We start from the raw sequence: 20356 nt of genomic DNA on the forward strand, positions 1-20356 counted from the left end.
TGGAATCTCACTAAGTTGCTAAGGCTGGCCTTGAACTTGTGATCCTCCTGCCTCAGCCTTCTGAGTCTCTGGAATTTCAGGTGGACAACACCACACTGGCAAGAGAAACCTTCTTTGGTGGTCCCTTAAGCCGCTCCTGTCTTATCTTCTCTCTCTTTTCCCCCGGTGCTGGGGATGGAACCCAGGGCTTTGTGCCTGCTAAGTAAGTGCCCTACCACTGAGTTTGCTCTCAGCCCTGCCCTGTCCTTCTCTACTATCTTTACTGACCTTGCTCAGTTTCATTCTGTTGGGAATTCAGAGCACACCTCTCTAAGTTTCTATTTCCATATGTTATTTCTCTCTGTCTCTCTCTGGCAGTGCGGGATGAATCCACAGCCTCAAGCATCCTAGGCCAATGCTCTGCCACTGTGCTATGCCCCTAGCCCTATTTATCTTCCTCTTTATTGTCTGCTCCCCCCACCATGAGGACAGTGACCACATCTGTCCTCCCCAGTCTCAGGCACCTGAGCAAGTCTGGCACTGTGGACGCGCTGGGGCTCTCTGTAGGTCTCCCACCAGCACCACCACCTTGGAACAGTCTCATTGTGTGACCCTCATCACCTCTATCCTGGACAGGGGGGAAGAGCTTCCAAGACACAGCTTGGCAGGTGCCAAGCATACATTTTCAAACCACTTTCACATGTGGTGCCTCATTTTCACTTCACAATAATTTTGTGAGACAGGTAGGGCAGGATCATAAACCTCAATTTATATATGACAAAAACTGAGGTGCCCAGAGGTTTAAGGAACTTGCCTAAAGCCATATGCCTCATTAGGTGAAGAACCAGAAGTAGAACTTGGGTTTTAAAGAGTGCTTCCCAGGGGGCTGGGGTTGTGGCTCAGTGGTGGAGCGCTTGCCTAGCATGTGTGAGGCACTGGGTTCGATCCTCAGTTCAATCCTCACATAAAAGTAAATAAACAAAATTAATGTATTGTGTCAATCTACAACTTAAAGAAAAAAAGTATGTCTAAAAAGAAAAAAAAAAAGTGCTTTTCCAGGACCTTGAGCCAGATATGACAATACCTTAAAAGAGGAAATCCACATGTCAAACCCATTTTTCCATTACGTCATGTTATAGGTGTAAATATATTTAGAAATACTGTGTGAGGGGGGTAGTAAAATGATCTCTGAGCCTCTTTTCTGCTCTACATTTTTTCAGGGCTCTAGGATACCAGCATCCCTCAGTATCCAAGGAGGGATTGGTTCCAGGACTTCTCCCCACCAGTACCAAAATCCACAGATGCTCAAGTCTCTTATATAAAATGGCACATAGCATTTGCACATAACCTACACACATCCTCCCATATAATTTTTTAAATTATATCTAGATGACTTATAATATATAATACAATGGAAATGTCATGTAAATAATTGTTAAACTATATTGTTTAGGGAATAATGACAAGAAAAAAAGGCTATACATGTTCAGTACAGACACAGCCATCATAGGCCTAACACTTTTTTGATTGACAGTTGGTTGAATCTGGATATGGAACCCATAGGTATGGAGGGTTTACTGTATGTATGCTGCATCCAGGAAAATTCTAAAGCTTTTACCCTCTTCCTGGACTGAACAAACCCAACTTCTTTCCTATTCTTTTTTTATTTAGTTGTAGATGGACACAATACCTTTACTTTATTCATTTACTTTTATGTGGTGCTAAGGACCGAACCCAGTACCTCACACATGCCAGACAAGCACTCTACCCATGAGCCACAACTCCAGCCCAATTCTTTTGCCATGGAATCATAGCAATGCCTCTGTGTAGCTGGGTACATACATGTAGTTCTTGGCACTCTAATGCACCACACTTAGTTTTACATACATTCAACTGCAGAGGAAGTTTAGAATGAGGAAGGGACTCACCCATACAAGAAAAAAGGCAAAGACAAGTCTAGAGCTCAGCCACTCTGACCTCAAGTGGGGTGTTCTTCCCACCATGCTTAATTCACCAAACTGCATGGAAGAGGGAGTTCTTCATGGCTAAATCGTTAAATTCATAACGCCATCTTTATATGCCGCTATTAAGCTCATTAAAGGCTTATTAAGGCCTTGCTGTAGCTTTCTGCAAGATTTTGCAGCAGGAAAGGAGGGAGACAAGGAAGATCCTGGTTACACCCACATGGCGGAATACAGGGCAGCTTGATGTCAGCATATTGATGACTTTGTAAGTACGTGCCTGTATTATGTGCCGGCATACATAGAGAAAGTCAGGAAGGATGTACTCCAAAGTGTCAATGCTGTCATCTCTTGGGACGCTCTTGTACATGATTTTCTTTTTGGAGGGAGTACCGGGAAATGCCCTCAGAGGCACTTGGCTACTCAGCCATGTGCCCAGCCCTATTTTTTTTTTGGGGGGGTACCAGGAATTGAATTCAGGGGTACTAGACCACTGAGCCACATCCTCAGTCCGTTTTTGTATTTTATTTAGAGACAGGGACTCACTGAGTTGCTTAGAGCCTCACAGTTGCTGAGGCTGGCTTTGAACTAGTGATCCTCCTGCCTCAGCTGCCCAAGCCGCTGAGATTACAGGCGTGCTCGCCCAGCTATCCTCAGCCCTTTGAGACAGAATCTGGCTAAATTGCCCAGACTGGCTCTGAAGTTTCAATCCTTCTGCTTCTGCCTCCCAAATTGTGGGATTATAGACTTTTGCCAAATGTCTGACCAGAAATTATTTATTTTATAATAATAAATAATAATAATAAAGCTATTTCACTTTGAAAAGGAATTGAAAAAGTCACCGAATTAGAAAGAAAAAAAGAGTGGGAAAAGATCTTTATATAAAATGTTTAATGCTTTCATTCAAATTGCTTCAAGATGTATGCAGGTAGAATTTTTCCACGATCAATGGACTCTCTGCTTGAGGGCCATTCAAAATAGTAAGGTAATAAGGACTAAGTACACATCTTCCAATGGATAAGGAGGAAAACTGATCTTCCTGATGTCTTTTTGAACAACTCTTTAACTTGGGATCCAAATGGCTAATGTCACCAAAAGACTGTGTGGTGGCTCTGGAAGAAACCCAAGAAGTGAAATGACTTGTTTATGGATAATTGTCGTGAGTCAGAACTCATTCAGAGCTCTGGAGTTTCCAGGCCGTTAACTTATCTGCCTGAACCTGTGAGTCAGAGTCAGTGGGCCTGGGGTTTGTGCACATACTTCCCTGTCCTGCTCTGCCAGCCTGGCTTCTGGGCTTCACGCATGCACACACAGAAGCACTTACAGACCTCCTCATGCGTACATCCTGGGAAGGGTGCGGGCATGCTTGCCTTATTTATCCATCTACAGGAGATACGCACAGGATCTTAGTACCCTCCTGAGTACTAAGATTGGACCCTAAAAATCATTTACTTTCCCTTTAAGTATTCCTGTGACGAGGGTGGATATGCTTCTGAATATCACTGGGTTACGTCCCAGTACATGTAATAAACTATTATTCCTTTTTCCCCATTAATCTATCTTCAGATTGTCAAATTTAATTGTCAAACCTTAAACACTTTTTAAAAATATTTATTTCTTAAGTTTTTTTTTTTTTTAGGTGGAACAATATCTTTATTTTACATTTATGTGGTGTTGAGGATCAAACCCAGTGCCTTGTGCATGCTAGGTGAGCACTCTACCGCTGAGCCACAACCCCAGGCCCTAAGCACTTTTTTTTAACACTTTTTTTAAATTAATTTTTATTTATTTTTTTGTTATCAGGGATTGAAGCTAGGGTGCTTAACCACTGAGCCACATCCCCAGTCCCTTTTTAGTATTTTATTTAGAGATAGGGTCTAACTGAATTGTTTAGGGCCTTGCTAAATTGCTGAGACTGGCTTGAAACTTGGGATCCTTCTGCCTCAGCCTCTAGAGCTGCTGGGATTACAGACATGGGCCACCGTGCCCAACTCTTAAACACTGTCTGTAAGGATTACCTTATGGGGCTGGGGATGTGGCTCAAACGGTGGTGCGCTCACCTGGCATGCGTGCGGCCCGGGTTCGATCCTCAGCACCACATACAAAAACAAAAGATGTTATGTCTGCTGAGAACTGGAAAACAAATATTTTAAAAATTCTCTCTCTCTCTCTTTAAAAAGAAAAAAAATTCTTTTTTTTAATTTTTTTTATTGTTGGTTATTCAAAACATTACATAGTTCTTGACATATCATATTTCACATTTTGATTCAAGTGGGTTATGAACTCCCATTTTTACCCCGTATACAGATTGCAGAATCACATCAGTTACACTTCCATTGATTTACATATTGCCATACTAGTGTCTGTTGTATTCTGCTGCCTTTCCTATCCTCTACTGTCCCCCTCCCCTCCCCTCCCCTCTCCTCTTCTCTCTCTACCCCCTCTACTGTAATTCATTTCTCCCCCTTGTATTATTTTTCCCTTTCCCCTCACTTCCTCTTGTATGTAATTTTGTATAACCATGAGGGTCTCCTTCCATTTCCATGCAATTTCCCTTCCCTCTCGCTTTCCCTCCCACCTCTTATCCCTGTTAAAATGTTAATCTTCTTCTCATGCTCTTCGTCCCTACTCTGTTCTTAGTTACTCTCCTTATATCAAAGAAGACATTTGGCATTTGTTTTTTAGGGGATTGGCTGGCTTCACTTAGCATAATCAACAAATGGGACTTACTCAAACTAAAAAGTTTTTTCTCAGCAAAAGAAACAATAAGAGAGGTAAATAGGGAGCCTACGTCCTGGGAACAAATCTTTACTCCTCACACTTCAGATAGAGCCCTAATATCCAGAGTATACAAAGAACTCAAAAAATTAGACAATAAGATAACAAATAACCCAATCAACAGATGGGCCAAGGACCTGAACAGACAATTCTCAGAGGAGGACATACTATCAATCAACAAGCACATGAAAAAATGCTCAGCATCGCTAGCAGTCAGAGAAATGCAAATCAAAACCACCCTAAGATACCATCTCACTCCAGTAAGATTGGCAGCCATTAGGAAGTCAAACAACAACAAGTGCTGGCGAGGATGTGGGGAAAAGGGTACACTTGCTCATTGTTGGTGGGACTGCAAATTGGTGCAGCCAATTTGGAAAGCAGTATGGAGATTTCTTGGAAAGCTGGGAATGGAACCACCATTTGACCCAGCTATTCCCCTTCTGGGTCTATTCCCTAAAGACCTAAAAAGAGCATGCTACAGAGACACTGCTACATCGATGTTCATAGCAGCACAATTCACAATAGCAAGACTGTGGAACCAACCTAGATGCCCTTCAATAGATGAATAGATTAAAAAAAATGTGGCATCTATACACAATGGAGTATTACTCTGCATTAAAAAATGACAAAATCATAGAATTTGGAGGGAAATGGATGGCATTAGAGCAGAAAAAAAATTCTTAAAAAAAAAAGGATGACCTTAGGCCTTAGCCTAAGCAACTCCACTTTAAAACTCCAGTTTGAAACCTGCAGTCTCACCAGACACACATACGGAGCCCTCTAGCAGGCACAAAGGAGTCACTTCTCCCCACCCCACAAACTCAGAGTGAAGTCATGCCTTGGTTCCTGATCTGATCATCATGGTCTGAGTGAGTTTGCATCTGCTGGACTTAGAGCCTAAGGCTTGAGGTTTTTGATCTGACACTTGAGCTTAGCATGCAGAGGGAATGTCTGCCTATCATGATTAAGTGTGTTTTGCTGTGCTTAGAATTAATCTAGAATTGTTTGCTGTGAATTGATTATGTCTATTGCAGTGCCTAGCATTAAGGATTGTCATCTTCTTGATTAAGAACCTATAGAGTGAAATTGTGTTGAGTGATTTGACTGAATAAAACATTGAAAAGGGCAGAAGTGTGTGGACATTCTTTATTTCTCCCCAACAGCATAAGTTGCACTTTTTGCCCATCTCGACAGTGTCCCAGCAATGTGAGGGTATAACCCTCCCACAGACTCAGAAAGAGAAAAGACCTGGAAATATCAGTGAGCTTTGGAACATCCAACTAGCCTCCCTTCCAAATCACTCTCTAACAGGTACCCTTCTGGGTGTTTTTGGTTCACATTGATATACAGAGTAATTTTACAATTACATATTAATTAATTAATTATCTTTTTGTGGTGCTGGGATCAAAGCCAGGGTCTCACATGTGCTAGGCAAACACTCTACTGCTGAGTTACACTCCCAGCCCTACAAACTTAAAAATACACCGTATATGTTTGTTAGTCCCCCTAGGTTTGAATCCCTAAGAGGTTACTTACCACTTGTGTCCCCTTAGACAAGCCCCTTGATCTTTTGAAGACTCAGTTTCCCATCTGTGTGGCAGTCCCCCCTTATCTACCTTTCCACATTCCTCACTTTCATTTACCCATGGTCAATTGTGGTCTAAAAATATTAAATGGAAAATTTCAGAAGTAATTCATAAATTGGGTTTCTTTTGTTTTTCTTCATTTTCCTGTGGTTTTAACCCACTGGGAATTTAACCCAGGGCACTCTATCATTGAGGTATATCCCCAGCCCTTTTTTATTTACTAATTCTTTTGAGACAAATTCTCCCTAAGTTATTGAAGCTGCCCTCCAAATTGCAATCCAATTGCTTCAGTCTCCTGGGTACCTGGGATATAGTTTTATTTATTTATTTATTTATTTATATTTTTTATTTTTTAATATTTTATTTTTTAGTTATCGGCGGACACAACATCTTTGTTGGTATGTGGTGCTGAGGATCGAACCCGGGCCGCACGCATGCCAGGCGAGCGCGCTACCGCTGAGCCACATCTCCAGCCCCTGGGATATAGTTATATGCCACCACAATCAGCTAATTCATAAGTTTTTAAATTTTTATTTATTTATTTATTGGTTCTGGGGATTGAACCCAGGGGCGCTTTACTACTGAGCCACAATCCTAGCTGTAGACAGGACCTCACTAAATTGCTGAGGCTGGCTTTGAATTCCTGATCCTCCTGCCTCAGCCTCTCAAAGCTGCTGGTATTACAGTCATGCACTACTGAGCCTTGAGTTGTTTTTGTTTTTGTATTTTTGTACTGAAGTTTGAACCCGGGGGTGATTAACAAAGCAAGCCATATCCCCAGAACTTTTAATTTTTTTTATTTTGAGACAGGGTCTTGCTAAGTTGGCCTCCCTAAGTTGCTGAGGCTGGCCTCAAACTTGTGATCCTCCTGCCTCGGTCTCCTGAGCCAATGAGAATACAGATGTGTGCCACCACACCCAGCTAACAACTTTTATTATGGTATATTATTATGATTGCTATGTTTTGGTTTTTTTTTAAGAGAGAGAGAGAGAGAGAGAAATTTTAAAATATTTATTCTTTTAGTTTTCGGCAGACACAACATCTTTGTTTGTATGTGGTGCTGAGGATCGAACCCAGGCCGCACGAATGCCAGGCGAGCACACTACCGCTTGAGCCACATCCCCAGCCCAGATTGCTGTGTTTTATTATTAGTTATTATTGTTAAGGTCTCACTGTGCCTAGTTTATTGTATTTATGCATAAGAAAAAATAATGTCGGGCTGGGGATGTGGCTCAAATGGTAGTGCGCTCGCCTGGCATGTGAGGGGCGCTGGGTTCAATCCTCAGCACCACATAAAAATAAAATAAAGATGTTGTGTCCACTGAAAACTAAAAAATAAATATAAAAAAAGAAAAAAAGAATATAATTGGTATTATTCAGGCATCCACTGGGTTCTTAGACCATATTGGATATGGAGGAGCTACTCTATTTGCATCCTGGAAACGTGCAGATTAAATATAATGGTGTAAATTAAGCTCTTAGTAAACAGCTGCTTAGTAAAGTCATAATAGTAATGTGGACCTAGGAAATGGAGTGTTTGAGGGTGATTGTTTAGAAACTATAAATAAATATGCAAAAAAAGATTATCTCCATCCATAGATGGAAGTTTTCTTTTCTCCTCCTCCTCCTCCTCCTCCTCCTCCCCCTCCCTCTCCTCCTCCCCCTCCCTCTCCTCCTCCTCCTCTTCCTTCTTCTTCGATTGAACTCAGGGGCACTTAACCACTGAGCCATATCCCCAGCCCTATTTTGTATTTTGTTTAGAGTCAAGGTCTCATTGAGTTGCTTAGTGCCTCACTTTTGCTGAGGCTGGCTTTAAACTCATGATCCTCCTGCCTCAGCCTCCTGACTTGCTAGAATTATAGGCGTGTGCCAATACACCTGGCTAGATGGAAGTTTTCTAGGTCGATATCTGGACCAGTTTCGCTGGTATCACATAACCCTGGTGGGGAGGGGGAGATCGGATTTTTTAATGGCCAGGTCTTCCTTATCTTTTTTTTTTTTTTTTTTGTACTAAGGACTAAACCCACGGGCACTCTACCACTGAGCCACATCCCCAACCCTTTTTATTGTTATTTATTTATTTTAAAATTTTTTTTAGTTGGAGTTGGACACAATACCTTGTTTTATTTATTTATTTCTATGAGGTGCTGAGGATCGAACCCGGGGCCTTGCTCTGGCTAGGCGAGCACTCTACCGCTGAGCCACAACCCTAACCCCTACTGTTATTATTTTTATATTGAGACAGGGTTTCACAAAGTTGTGGAGGCTAGCTTCAAACTTGTGATCCTCCTGCTTCCATCTCCCAGATTGCTAGGATTACAGGCATGTGCCTGGCTGGGTCCAGATTTTCTATACTACATTACTGAGCCTCATCTCTAAAATGACAGGGTCAGACTCCAGCCCCTTTCAGCTGAAAATATTCAATTGCACATCATTCCTGACACATCAGTAGGCCCAGACAGGTGGTGTGCGTGTCCTGCTTGTTGGGTGCCAGCCTCCGCTGCATAACACCAGACTGGCTGCACAACACCAGATTGAGGTTTGGAGAACTACAGCCTGTCCCTGGTCCTCAAGAGGGTGAAGTGGGGGTGCTCTGTGGCCAGGCATTTGGCTGGGTGCCTACAGAATCAGGCAAGGGCTGCCCATGAGGGCTGGCTGAGTGCCGGGAACTTCTTGTCTTTCCATTGAAACAGACACTGGCTGTCTGTTGAAATTCTGGAAACATCTGACCTTTTGCGAGCATCTTTAGAGTTGTGTGTGTGTGTGTGTGTGTGTGTGTGTGTAGGTTCCTGCTTTCTGTAAGTTGTTTAACCCTTTCCATGCAACCCTTGATTGGGGGGGGGGGGGCGCGGAAATCAGTTTCCAAAGAACTCCAAAGATTTGCTTGGCTCATCTTGTCAGGTAGGGAGGTAGATGGTGCTTGGGGACAAAGAGACACTTAGCCACAACTTCTACACTGAGGTCAGGTTCAGACACTCTCCCTTTACTTTATATACCAAATAGAAGTCATCAGAGTAGAGTCTTATGTTTTTCCTACTTGCTTTGAGGTACCTGGGCTACTTTCATGAAAAGTGTGGTGGTCTTGGGACAGATAATGTGTGGATAGATAGCACATTACCAAAAAAAAAAATGCAGTTATTTAAAATGATTTGCTTTTGGATGGGGGGTACTGGGGATTGAACCTAGGGCCTTGCGCATGCTATGCCTGTGCTCTGCCAGGGCCTCTCCCATGAGATGTGGAGATGTGTTAAACATTAGATAAATGCAAATTAAAACAATGTACAGTACTTTTGGTTTTGGTACTGGGGATTGAACCCAGGGGAGCTCTACCACTTAAGTACATCCCCAGCGCTCCCCCCCCCCTTTTTTAAAATTTTGAGTTGTTTAGATCCTTGCTAAGTTGCTGAGGCTGTCCTCAAACTGGAGATCATCTTGCTTTAGCCTCTGCCTTAGCATCCGAGTTGCTGGATTTACAACAGGTGTGTATGGATAGCAGTTTATTAATAGTAGCTTCAACTTCCCCAAACTGGAAATGACCCTTATCAGTAGGTGAAAAAATTGATGATAAATACAATAAATGATTATTTAACGATAAAGAGAAACCAGGCATAGTGGTGCTCTCCTCTGTAATCCCAGAGACTCAGGAGGCTGAGGCAGGAAGATAGCAAGTTTAAGGCCGGCCTGAGCAATTTAGTAAGACTCTGTCTCAAAATAAAATTAAAAAGTGTGGGCTGGGGATGTGGCTCAAGCGGTAGCGCGCTCGCCTGGCATGCGTGCGGCCCGGGTTCGATCCTCAGCACCACATACAAAGATGTTGTGTCCACCTAGAACTAGAAAATAAATATTAAAAATTCTCTCTCCTTTCTCTCTCTCTCTCTCTCTCTCTCTCTCTCCCCCCCTCTCTCTCTCCTCTCTCACTCTCCTCTCTCACTCTCTCTTTAAAAAAAAATAAAAAATAAAAAAAATATTAAAAAAAAGTGTGTGTGGGGAGGATAAACTATTGATACTTACATCCTTACAACTATAGAAAACATGATACTGTAGAAAGAAGTCAGGCTCAAAGGGTACATACTGTAAAGATTCTCATTGTAATGAAGTTCTAGAACAGGCGAACTAATTTGTAACCATGGAAATAAGATTAGTGGTTGTTGGGGGACAAAGGATATGATTGATGGCAAAGGACACAGGGAATATTTTGGTGTCTTGGAAATGTTTTATACCTTGACTGTGATTGTGCTTACAGTTATGTACATTTTCAAAACTCATCAAAAATGTGCACATAAAGTAGGGCACGGTGGCACATGCCTGTAATCCCACAGAGTTGAGAGGTTGAGGCAGGAGAATCATAAGTTCAGGGCCAGCCTCAGCAACTCAGTGAGGCCCTAAGCAATTTAGGAAGAACTGTCTCAAAAATGTAAACAGAAAATGTGTTGATATTATTATATATAAGTTTATCTTGACAGAGTTGATTAAGAATTATGTCATTTAAGAGAAAAAAATGAAAAGAAAAATTATATCATTTAGATTAGAAAAATTAGCCAGATAATGCCAGAAATTAGCAGGGTACAAAGTTCCTACTAATGGGTATATGGGTGGCCTGTGACCTAGCAATTCATTTCCCACAAATAACCTCAAAAGACAGTCTCAAATGGGTCCATAAGGTAGAGAGGCAAGAAGACATTCACTGCAAAGTTACTTCAGGATTGGAGTTTGCTTTCATTCCTTGTGGCATAGATGCATAAAATGTAGTAGATGTGCACTTGGAATATCATGTGGCAGAAACAGTGGATTAGATGTACTCAGAGCAGCATGCATGGGTCTGCAGAATAAAAAAACTAAGAAAATAAGGCATGTGCATGTGTTGTTGGGTGTAGTGGTGTCCGCCTGTAATCCAAACTACCTGGGAGGCTGAGGCACAAGGATCACAAGTTCCAGGCCAGCGTTAGCAACTTAGTAAGACCATATCTCACCTTAAAAAAAAAAAAAAAAAAACGGCTGGGGAGACAGTATAGTGGTAAAGCACCCCTGGGTTCAATCCCTAGTACCACAAAAAGAGAAAAGAAAGAAAAAAAGAAAGAAAGAAAGAAAGAAAGAAAGGAAGGAAGGAAGGAAGGAAGGAAGGAAGGAAGGAAGGAAGGAGAAAAAAATGTGGAAAAACTAGATCTTTGGTACATCCCAGGTAGGAATGTAAAATGGAACGGCCATTCTGGAAAATAGTGTGGCAGTTTCTTACAAAACTAACATGCACTTACCTTAAGACCAGTAATTATACTCTTGTGGCATATATTCCAGAGAAATGAAAATTCATATTCACATAAACACCTGTACATGAATATTCATAATAGCTTTATTTGTAATAGCCCCAAACCAGGAACAACCCAAATATTCTTCAGTTCAACATGTGACTGGCTAATCTCTGGTACACCCACACTATGGGATACTACTAAGTGAGAAAAAAAAAAAAAAAAAAGAACTAGCTGGCGTGGTGGCACATGACTATGGTCCCCGCACTTGGGAGATAGAGGTGACAGGGCACTTGAGCCCAGGGATTTGACACCAGCTTGGTCAACATAATAAGACTCTGTCTAGGAAGGAAGGGAAAGAGGGAGGAAGAAAGGAAAGAAGGAAGGAAGGAGGGAAGAAGTGAGGGAGGGAAGGAAAGGTAGGCAGGCAGGGGAATTCACACAAAAAGAAACATACATGTACCTCAAAGTCATTCAGGTTGTGTGTGTGTGTGTGTGGGGTGCTTATCTTGAAAAGTGATTCCATTTATTTACATAATAGTCCCCTGTTTTGTTTAAAAGAAAAAACAGGGATTGAATCCAGGGATGCTCTACTGTGGGACACATCCCCAGCGCCCCAAGCCAAGACTTCGGCATAATTTGTTATACACAATGGCAGAATGCAATTCATTTCATATTACACATACAGAGCACAATTTTTCAAGTCACTGATTGTACACAAAGTATTTTCACACCATTCATGTTTTCATACATGTACTTAGCGTCATGATGTCTAACTCAATCCACCATCATTCATTCCTACTCCCTTCCCCCCTCCCTTCCCCTCCCTCCCCTTTGCCCTATTCCTCCATTCCTCGCCCCCCATCACCATTATGAATCAGCATCCTCATATCATACAAAACATTCCACCTTTGGGTTTTTGAGATTGGCTAACTTCACTTAGCATTATATTCTCCAACTGAAAATGCCATGATTTTATTGTCTTTTAATGCTGAGTAATGTTCCATTGGGTATATATACCAAAGATTCCCTATCCATTCATCTACTGAAGGGCATCTGGGGTGGTTCCACAATTTAGCTATTATGAATTATGCTGCTATAAACATTGATATAGCTGTATTCCTGCACTATGCTGTTTTTAAGTCCTTTGGGTATAAGCCGAGGCATGGGATAGCTGGGTCAAATGGTGGTTCCATTTCAAGTTTTCCATACTGCTTTCCATATTGGCTGCACCAATTTGCAGTCCCACCAGCAGTGTATGAGTGTACCTTTTTCCCCCACATCCTCACCAACACTTACTGTTGTTTGTCCTCTTAATAGCTGCCATTCTGACTGGAATGAGATGAAATCTTAGAGTAGTTTTGATTTGAATTTCTCTAATTGCTAGAGATGTTGAACATTTTTTTCATATGTTTGTTGGTTGATTGTCATCTTCTGAGAAGTGTCTGTTCAGAAGTGTCTGTTCAGTTCCTTGGCCCATTTATTGATTGGGTTATTATTATTATTATTATTTTGGTGTTAAGGTTTCTGAGTGCTTTATATATCCTAGAGTTTAGTGTTCTATCTTAGGTGCTTGTGCTAGAGATTTGCTCCCATTCTGTAGGCTCTCTATCTACTTCACCGATTGTTTCTTTTGCTGAGAAGAAGCTTTTTAGTTTGAATCTATCCCATTTATTGATTCTTGGTTTTAATTCTTGAGCTACAGGAGTCTTATTAAAGAAGCTGAATCCCCAGCCTTTTTTACTTTTTGTTTTGAGACAGGATCTTGCTAAATTTATCATCTGGCCTCAACCTTTTGATCCTCCTACCTCAGTCTCCCGAGTCACTGGAATTGAGACCTGTGTAAGCAACCCTTTTACTTAACTATTATTATTTTTTCCTTAGGTACCAGGGATTGAACCCAAGGGCACATAATCACTGAGCTACATCCCCAGCCTTTTTTAAATATTTTATTTAGATATGGGGGCTCACTAAATTTCTGAGGCTGGCTTTGAACTTATAATCCTCCTGCCTCAGCCTCCTGAGTTGCTGGGATTATAGGTGTGTACCAGCTACGTAATATTTTTGAAATCACAAAACTATAAGATAAAGAGATTAGTTTTTGCCAGGGACAGAGATAGAGTGAGTGGGCAAGACTGTGACTATAAAGGGGTACTATGAGGGAGTTCCCTTGTGGCGGTGTTACTGAAAGTTTGGTCCTTATCTCTGATCCCAATCCAATAATGAGGATGGGTTTTGATAAAAAGGAAAAATTTTGAACTTTTATTGCTTTGCTAGCAATGGAGAAGCACAGTGGACTTCTGTCCCAGAGGCTGTGATTCCAAAAGCTACATTCCAGGTCTCTTGAGTTTTAATTCACTTGTTAATTTGGGAGACTGTCATTTCTGAGATTTTATGGTGCCAACACCCAAGTCTAAATTACTTCATTCCTATGATGGGTGTGTGCTCCCACCTAGACAGATAACTCTGCCTAGGCTGGAGAAGAATGGTAATCCTATTTTCTCCAGAATAGGAGAGATTAGGGAGATGGAGGGAGAGAGGAAGAGAAAGAAGCATGTCCCTTCCAAAAATAAGTTGCAGTGGCAGAGGAGCAAGGGCTATATTCAAAGCATAAGGACGACCACTGTTACAGTGTTGGAGCAGTTCTGTATCTTGACTGTAGGGGGTACAAAAATTGATTCCTGGGATCAACTTGCACAGATCTATACACATATATGCAGCATGAGCACGCGTGCGCGTGCACACACACACACACACACACACACACACACACCAAGTGCATGTCACAATGGGAGGAAAATTAATGGAAAGATCTGTAGTCTATTTCACAGCATCGTACCAATGTCAGTTTCTTGGTTTTGCTATTTTTCTGTGGCTATATAATGTCATCATTGGGGGAAGCTTGAGAAAGTTTCATGGGACATTAAGTTCTAATTTTGCAACTTTTTGTGAGTCTATAATTATTTCAGACTAAAAGGGTAAAAAGAGGGCTGGGGATGTGGCTCAAGCGGTAGCGCGCTCGCCTGGCATGCGTGCGGCCCGGGTTCAATCCTCAGCACTACATATCAACAAAGATGTTGTGTCCGCCGAGAACTAAAAAAAAATAAATATTAAACAAATTCTCTCTCTCTCTCTCTCCTCTCTCACTGTCTCTTAAAATAAATAAATAAATAAAAGGGTAAAAAGAACAACAACCATGTGTACAATTCTTCAATACGCACTACACAAGAATGGCTAAGAACAACATCATGTCTATCAAACACCTTAGAATGGTAGTCTGGGGGTGAGGGAGTGGAGGAGGAATGAGGATAAAAGGATAAAAACAGCAACATTAATCAAGGTCCTCTATGATGATAATGTGCTGTACACTGAAAAGATATTAACTCCACCTTCCCTGCACCTGAGGTCCTGCAGATAAGGAAGGGTGTTTGTTGACCACAGGGAGTTGGGGGGGAGGTGGATCCATAAGAGTAAAGATGGGGCCTTTTCCCAGTGACATATGTTTCTTCCTTTACTCAACAGAAAATTGGAGGAAGGTTGGGCTGGGATTGTTGCGGCTCAGTGGTTGGGTGCTTGCCTTGCATGTGTGAGGCACTGGGTTTGATCCTCAGCACAAATAAATAAATAAAATTGTGTCCATCTACAACTAAAAAAATATTTTAAAAACCCCTCACATATCAGATAGAGCAGTAATCTCTAGGGTATATTAAAAGCTCAAGAAGCTAAGCAAAACACAAATAACCCAATCAACAAATGGGCCAAGGACCTGAAAAGACACTTCTCAGAAGAGGATATACAATCAATCAATAAATATATAAAAAAATGTTCAACATCTCTAGCAATTAGAGAAATGCAAATCAAAACTACTCTAAGATTTCATCTCACTCCAGTCAGAATGACAGCTCTTATGAAGACAAACAACAATAGTGTTGGTGAGGATGTGAAGAAAAAAGGTACACTCATACATTGCTGGTGGGACTGCAAATTGGTGCAGCCAATATGGAAAGCAGTATGGAGATTTCTTGGAAATCTGGGAATGGAACCAGCATTTGACCCAGCTATTCCTCTCCTTGGACTATACCCAAAGGAATTAAAAACAACATACTACAGAGACATAGCCATATCAATGTTTATAGCAGCACAATTCACAATAGCTAAACTGTGGAGCCAACCTAGATGCCCTTCAGTGGATGAATGGATAAAAAAAGGTGGCATATGTACACAATGGAATTTTACTCAGCATTAAAAAAGAACAACAGCATGACATTTGCAGGTAAATGGATGGCATTGGAGAAGATAATGCTAAGTGAAGTTAGCCAATCCCAAAAAAACAAATGCCAGGGGCTGGGGATGTGGCTCAAGCAGTAGCGCACTCGCCTGGCATGCGTGCGGCCTGGGTTCCATCCTCAGCACCACATACAAACAAAGATGTTGTGTCCGCCAAAACTAAAAAATAAATATTAAAAAAAAAAAAGCCAAATGTTTCTCTGATATAAGGAGGCTGACTCATAGTGGGTATTGAGGGGGAGCATGGGAGGATTAGATGAATTCTAGATAGGGCAGAGGGGTGGGAGGGAAAGGGAAAGGGCAGGGAATTAGCAAGGATGGTGGATGTGATGGACATCATTATACAAAGTACATGTATGAAGACTTGAATTGGGTGTCAACATACTTTATATACAGAGATATGAAAAATTGTGGTATATATGTGTAATAATAATTGTAATGCATTCCACTGCTGTCGTGTACTTAAAAAAAATAAAATCAATGAAAGATAAAAAAAAAAAAGAAATTTGGAGGAAGGTTAAAGGGGGAAGAGGAAGAAAAGGTGATGGGAAGGGATGGATGTGGTGTTGGTGTGTGTGTGTCTGTCTAGAGTATTCTTCTGGGGGTTCTGGGTTGGTCTAGGGATTACATGGGTCACAGTGACCAAAGCCTTCTGGAGCTCAGAGGTCCTAATGAAGAAGGCCAGAATTTTAGGCACTCTTGTGAGCAGCTGGTGCTCACAGGATGCTATATGTGCTGGGAACTTGGAAGTTTTTGCATGGCTTCCTGGATCTAATGACCTTAGGCAAGACCTCTAATTTAGCTGTGTTCCCACTATTCTTTGCAGTGCCCCCACAATATTGTTTAGAAGGCAGAGCTAATAAAAAGATAAAAAGATTGATAGGACTTTTTTTTTTTTTGGTACTGAGGATTGAAATCAGGGGTGCTCAACTACTGAGCCACATCCCCAGCCCTTTTTTTATATTTTATTTAGAGAGAGGGTCTTGCTGAGTTGCCAAGTGCCTTACTAAGTTGCTGAGACTGGTTTTGAACTTGTGACCCTCTTGCCTCAGCCTCCCAAGTTGCTGGGATTACAGGTGTGCATCACTATGCCCAGCATTATTTAAGATAATGAATGATGCTGGGCACAGTGGTGTATTTCCAGCTCCTTGGGAGGCTGGGGCAGGAAAATTGAAAGTTCAAGGTCAGCCTGGGCAATTTAAACCTATCTCAAAATAAAATAAAATTAAAAAGGCTGGGAATGTAGCTAAATAGAGGAGTACCCTGGGGTTCAATCCCTAGTACAAAAAAAAATGCTTAGAAATAATTTAATGTTTAATAGTAGAGTCTTGGTTAAATGTACATTGTGTTTTGAATAAATAGAACACATTAGTTGGGCAGTGGGCGGGGAGGCTGAGGCAGGAGGATAGAGAGTTCAAAGCCAGCCTCAGCAAAAGTGAGGCACTAAGCAACTCAGTAAGACCCTGTCTCTAAATAAATAATATAAAATAGGGCTGGAGATGTGGTTCAGTGGTGGAGTACCCTTGAGTTCAAATACACATACTGCTCCCCCCCCAAAAAAAAGACCAGTCGATAGTCACCGAAATTGTAATGCCAGTGGACTTAAGATTTGTGCACTTGGTGGCTGGAATTGTAGCTCAGCCATAGAGTGCTTTCCTCTTAGGTGTGAGGCACTTCGTTTGATTTCCAGCATCACATATAAATAAGCAAAAAAAGGTCCACCAACAAACTAAATGAATAAATAAATAAAGATTTGTGCACTTTACCAAATGTAAATTAGGTTTAAATTTTTGAAAAGTTTTAGCTTTCCTTTTTCTTTGGTACTAGGGATTAAAACCCAGGGCCTCGGGCACGCTAAATAAGTGCTCTATCACTAAGTTATACTATCAACCAAAAAGTTTTTAAAAATATAATACTGGTGGTCTCTGGTGAGATGAAATTATGGGCAACAGTATTTTTCATTATTATTCAATCTTCCTGTGGTAAATATGTGCTACCTTTTGTAGGCAGGTAATAAAATAACCACTTTGTTACTTTTCTAATGGAGTCTAGCAGCTCTGCCTGAAAAGAGGGCATAGGGACAGTGTGCTCTTAGGCCTACTTTGGCCCAGGAAGAGGCTGGCACTTGGCCTCTTGTTTTCTCCAGCCTCTTGACCAGCCTGCTCTGGCCAGCTCAGCCATTTACACGCCCAGAACCGGTTGTTTCAGGAACCGCCCAGAAATCAGCTGTTGCTTTCCTGGAAGATAGGAGAACCAGGACATGAAGGTCTAAAGAGGGACCGGCAAGGTCACTTGATAAATGTGAGATATTTATAACCATATCTCTCCCCTCCTGCAGATCTCTTCCTTTACTCTCTCAGGGCGGTCTCCCATTGGACGCTAAGGAAGTCAGCCAACGGCATTTATCATGGGTGGAGATCTGGGTGGATTCACAGAGGGTGGCTTGCTCCCCTCTCTCATTGCCTCCTACTATAAACAATACTACCATTATAGCGAATTGACCACGTGTCAGGTGTTTCTCCACCACTGCATTTCACACTACAACCCTGTGAGGTCCCTACTGGTCTGATGCCCACTTTACAGGATCAGAGAGGTTAAGGAACTCGCCTAAACTAACAGTAGTGGATTCCAATTCGGGCCAAGCCAGGGCTCCAGCTAGTGAGACCGTCCCGCTTAGGGACAGGACCAACGAGCCTTCCAAGGTCAAGAAGGACGCAGCCCCGTGGACCCCGCGGCCTTTTTGGGCACGCAGCCACGGTTGGGGACAAGACCCGACGCGGAGTGGGAAGACAGCCTGGAGTCCCGAGTAAATGCCCCGGGTCGGCCGGAGTAGTGGCCGGGCCGGGCCGGGGCGGGTGGGGAGAGGGACCGCGCGGCTGCGGAGCCCAGAAGCCAGAAGTGCTGCTGGGGACCTTCCCGTAAACGCTGGCAGGGCGGGGCGGGGCGGGGCGGGGCGGAGCTTGGCCTCGGCCCAGCATTTCCGGGGACACCGCGGTGGACAGAGGGCGTTCGCTGGACACTCCGGGTCCCCAGGGACTGCGTCGGGCAGTCCTGGCAGCGGGAGCGAGCCTGCAGAACCTCGGGCCGCGCTGTGGCTCAGAGGTGGCTACGCCGGGGGTGGTGACTCACTCCAGGTAGGCGCGCGTGGCGGGGGGGTCGCCAGGCGGCATGGGACCTGCGGCCCTAGGGTAACAAACGAGGCCCAGGCAGCTGGACAGCCTCAGTCCCCCACTCTCCGAACTACCACCTCCCGCCAAGCCCCTCTCCCAAGAGGGCGCCACCTGCACGCTCTGATGGGCACCCGCGCCCGCCACTGGGGGAGCCTGTTGCCATGGCAGCGCAGGAGGCTGGCCCACGTTCCCATGGCCACCGGGGGCCTCTGCTTCGAATCCTTTAACTGCGTCTTAAAACACTCTGCTTATGCCACTCCTTACTCCCAAACCGGGAATTCTGACCCGGGAGGGAAGAGTAGTCACTTGGAATTTGGAAAGGCTTGGGCCCCTGCTCATGGTGGTCTTTTTATACCCTCCAAATTAGGCCCATTGTTATGGCTTTTTTTCTTCTCTACAGCAACAAGGTGGATTTAGGGGATAGGAGGGGAGGAACGTGAGGGTCTTGGGAAAGAGATCCTGTTGTGGCCTCTCCAGAGCCATTATGATTTAGCACAAAAGTGCAGGAACCTTGGATCATCTTGGGAAGGTCATCAAACTTCTGCTTATATTTCCTCACAAGGGTTGTAGCTCAGTGGTAAAGGGCTTGCCCCCCATGTGTGAGGGAGGCTCTGGGTTTGATTCTCAGCACTGCATATACATAAAGAATCAAATAAAGCCCATCAACAACTAAAAATGCATATAAAAGTTTTCAAAAATCACAGGATTCTTGTGAGGGTTGAATTCCATAAGAGCACAGAAGCATATAATTAAAAAAAAAAATTCCCCCATAGATGCTTTACAACTGGAAGAGATTTAGAAATCACTTAGTCCTGTGCGGCCTCATTTTCTTGGGGGAAACTTGACTTGCAGATTAAATTACTTCCTAAATGATACAGTGAGTTAGTGGGAAGGCCAGAGTTTTAACTCAGTTGCCTGAGTCCCAGGCTGTGGCTGTTTTCCTTTGTGAATATTCTTTCAGAAGCTCAGAGAAATAAGGTATATCACCCGATATTGGCTGAAGATAATTTAAAGATGGAGATGGGACTGGGCATGGTGGCTCATGCCTGTAATCCCAGTGACTGGGGAGGCAAGGCAGGAGAATCTCAAATATGAGACCAGCTTCAGCAATTTAGTGAGGCCCTAAGCACTTTAGGGAGGCCTGTCTCAAAAAGAAATTTTTTTTAAAGTGCTGGGGGGAGGGACTGGGGTTGTGGCTCAGAAGTAGAGCGCTTGCCTAGCATGTGTGAGGCGCTGGGTTCAAATCTTAGCACCACATATAAATAAATAAAGGTCCTCAACAACTAAAAATATATATATATATAAAAGGGCTTAGGAGAAGGAAAAGGGGGACTGGGAATGTGGCTCAGTGG

The 20356-nt window shown here is 42.8% G+C and overlaps 1 protein-coding gene across 5 annotated transcripts in view; it reads left to right on the plus strand.

Moving 5' to 3' along the window:
- The window catches only part of SEMA4B (semaphorin 4B), a 110812-nt gene that overhangs the window by 52904 nt on the left and 37552 nt on the right, over positions 1-20356 (plus strand). The window contains exon 1 of one of the 5 annotated variants that reach the window (XM_081292790.1): positions 18768-18968. The exons of 3 other annotated variants lie outside the window; for them this stretch is intronic. The gene's annotated coding sequence lies outside the window, so the exon portion shown is untranslated. Of the gene's footprint in view, positions 1-18767; positions 18969-20356 lie in introns of those variants that run through there. One more of the 5 variants, XM_081292788.1, reaches the window with a different exon arrangement.

This window comes from Spermophilus citellus, assembly GCF_964194105.1.
Source record: "Spermophilus citellus genome assembly, chromosome: 4".
Classification (NCBI taxonomy): domain Eukaryota; kingdom Metazoa; phylum Chordata; class Mammalia; order Rodentia; family Sciuridae; genus Spermophilus; species Spermophilus citellus.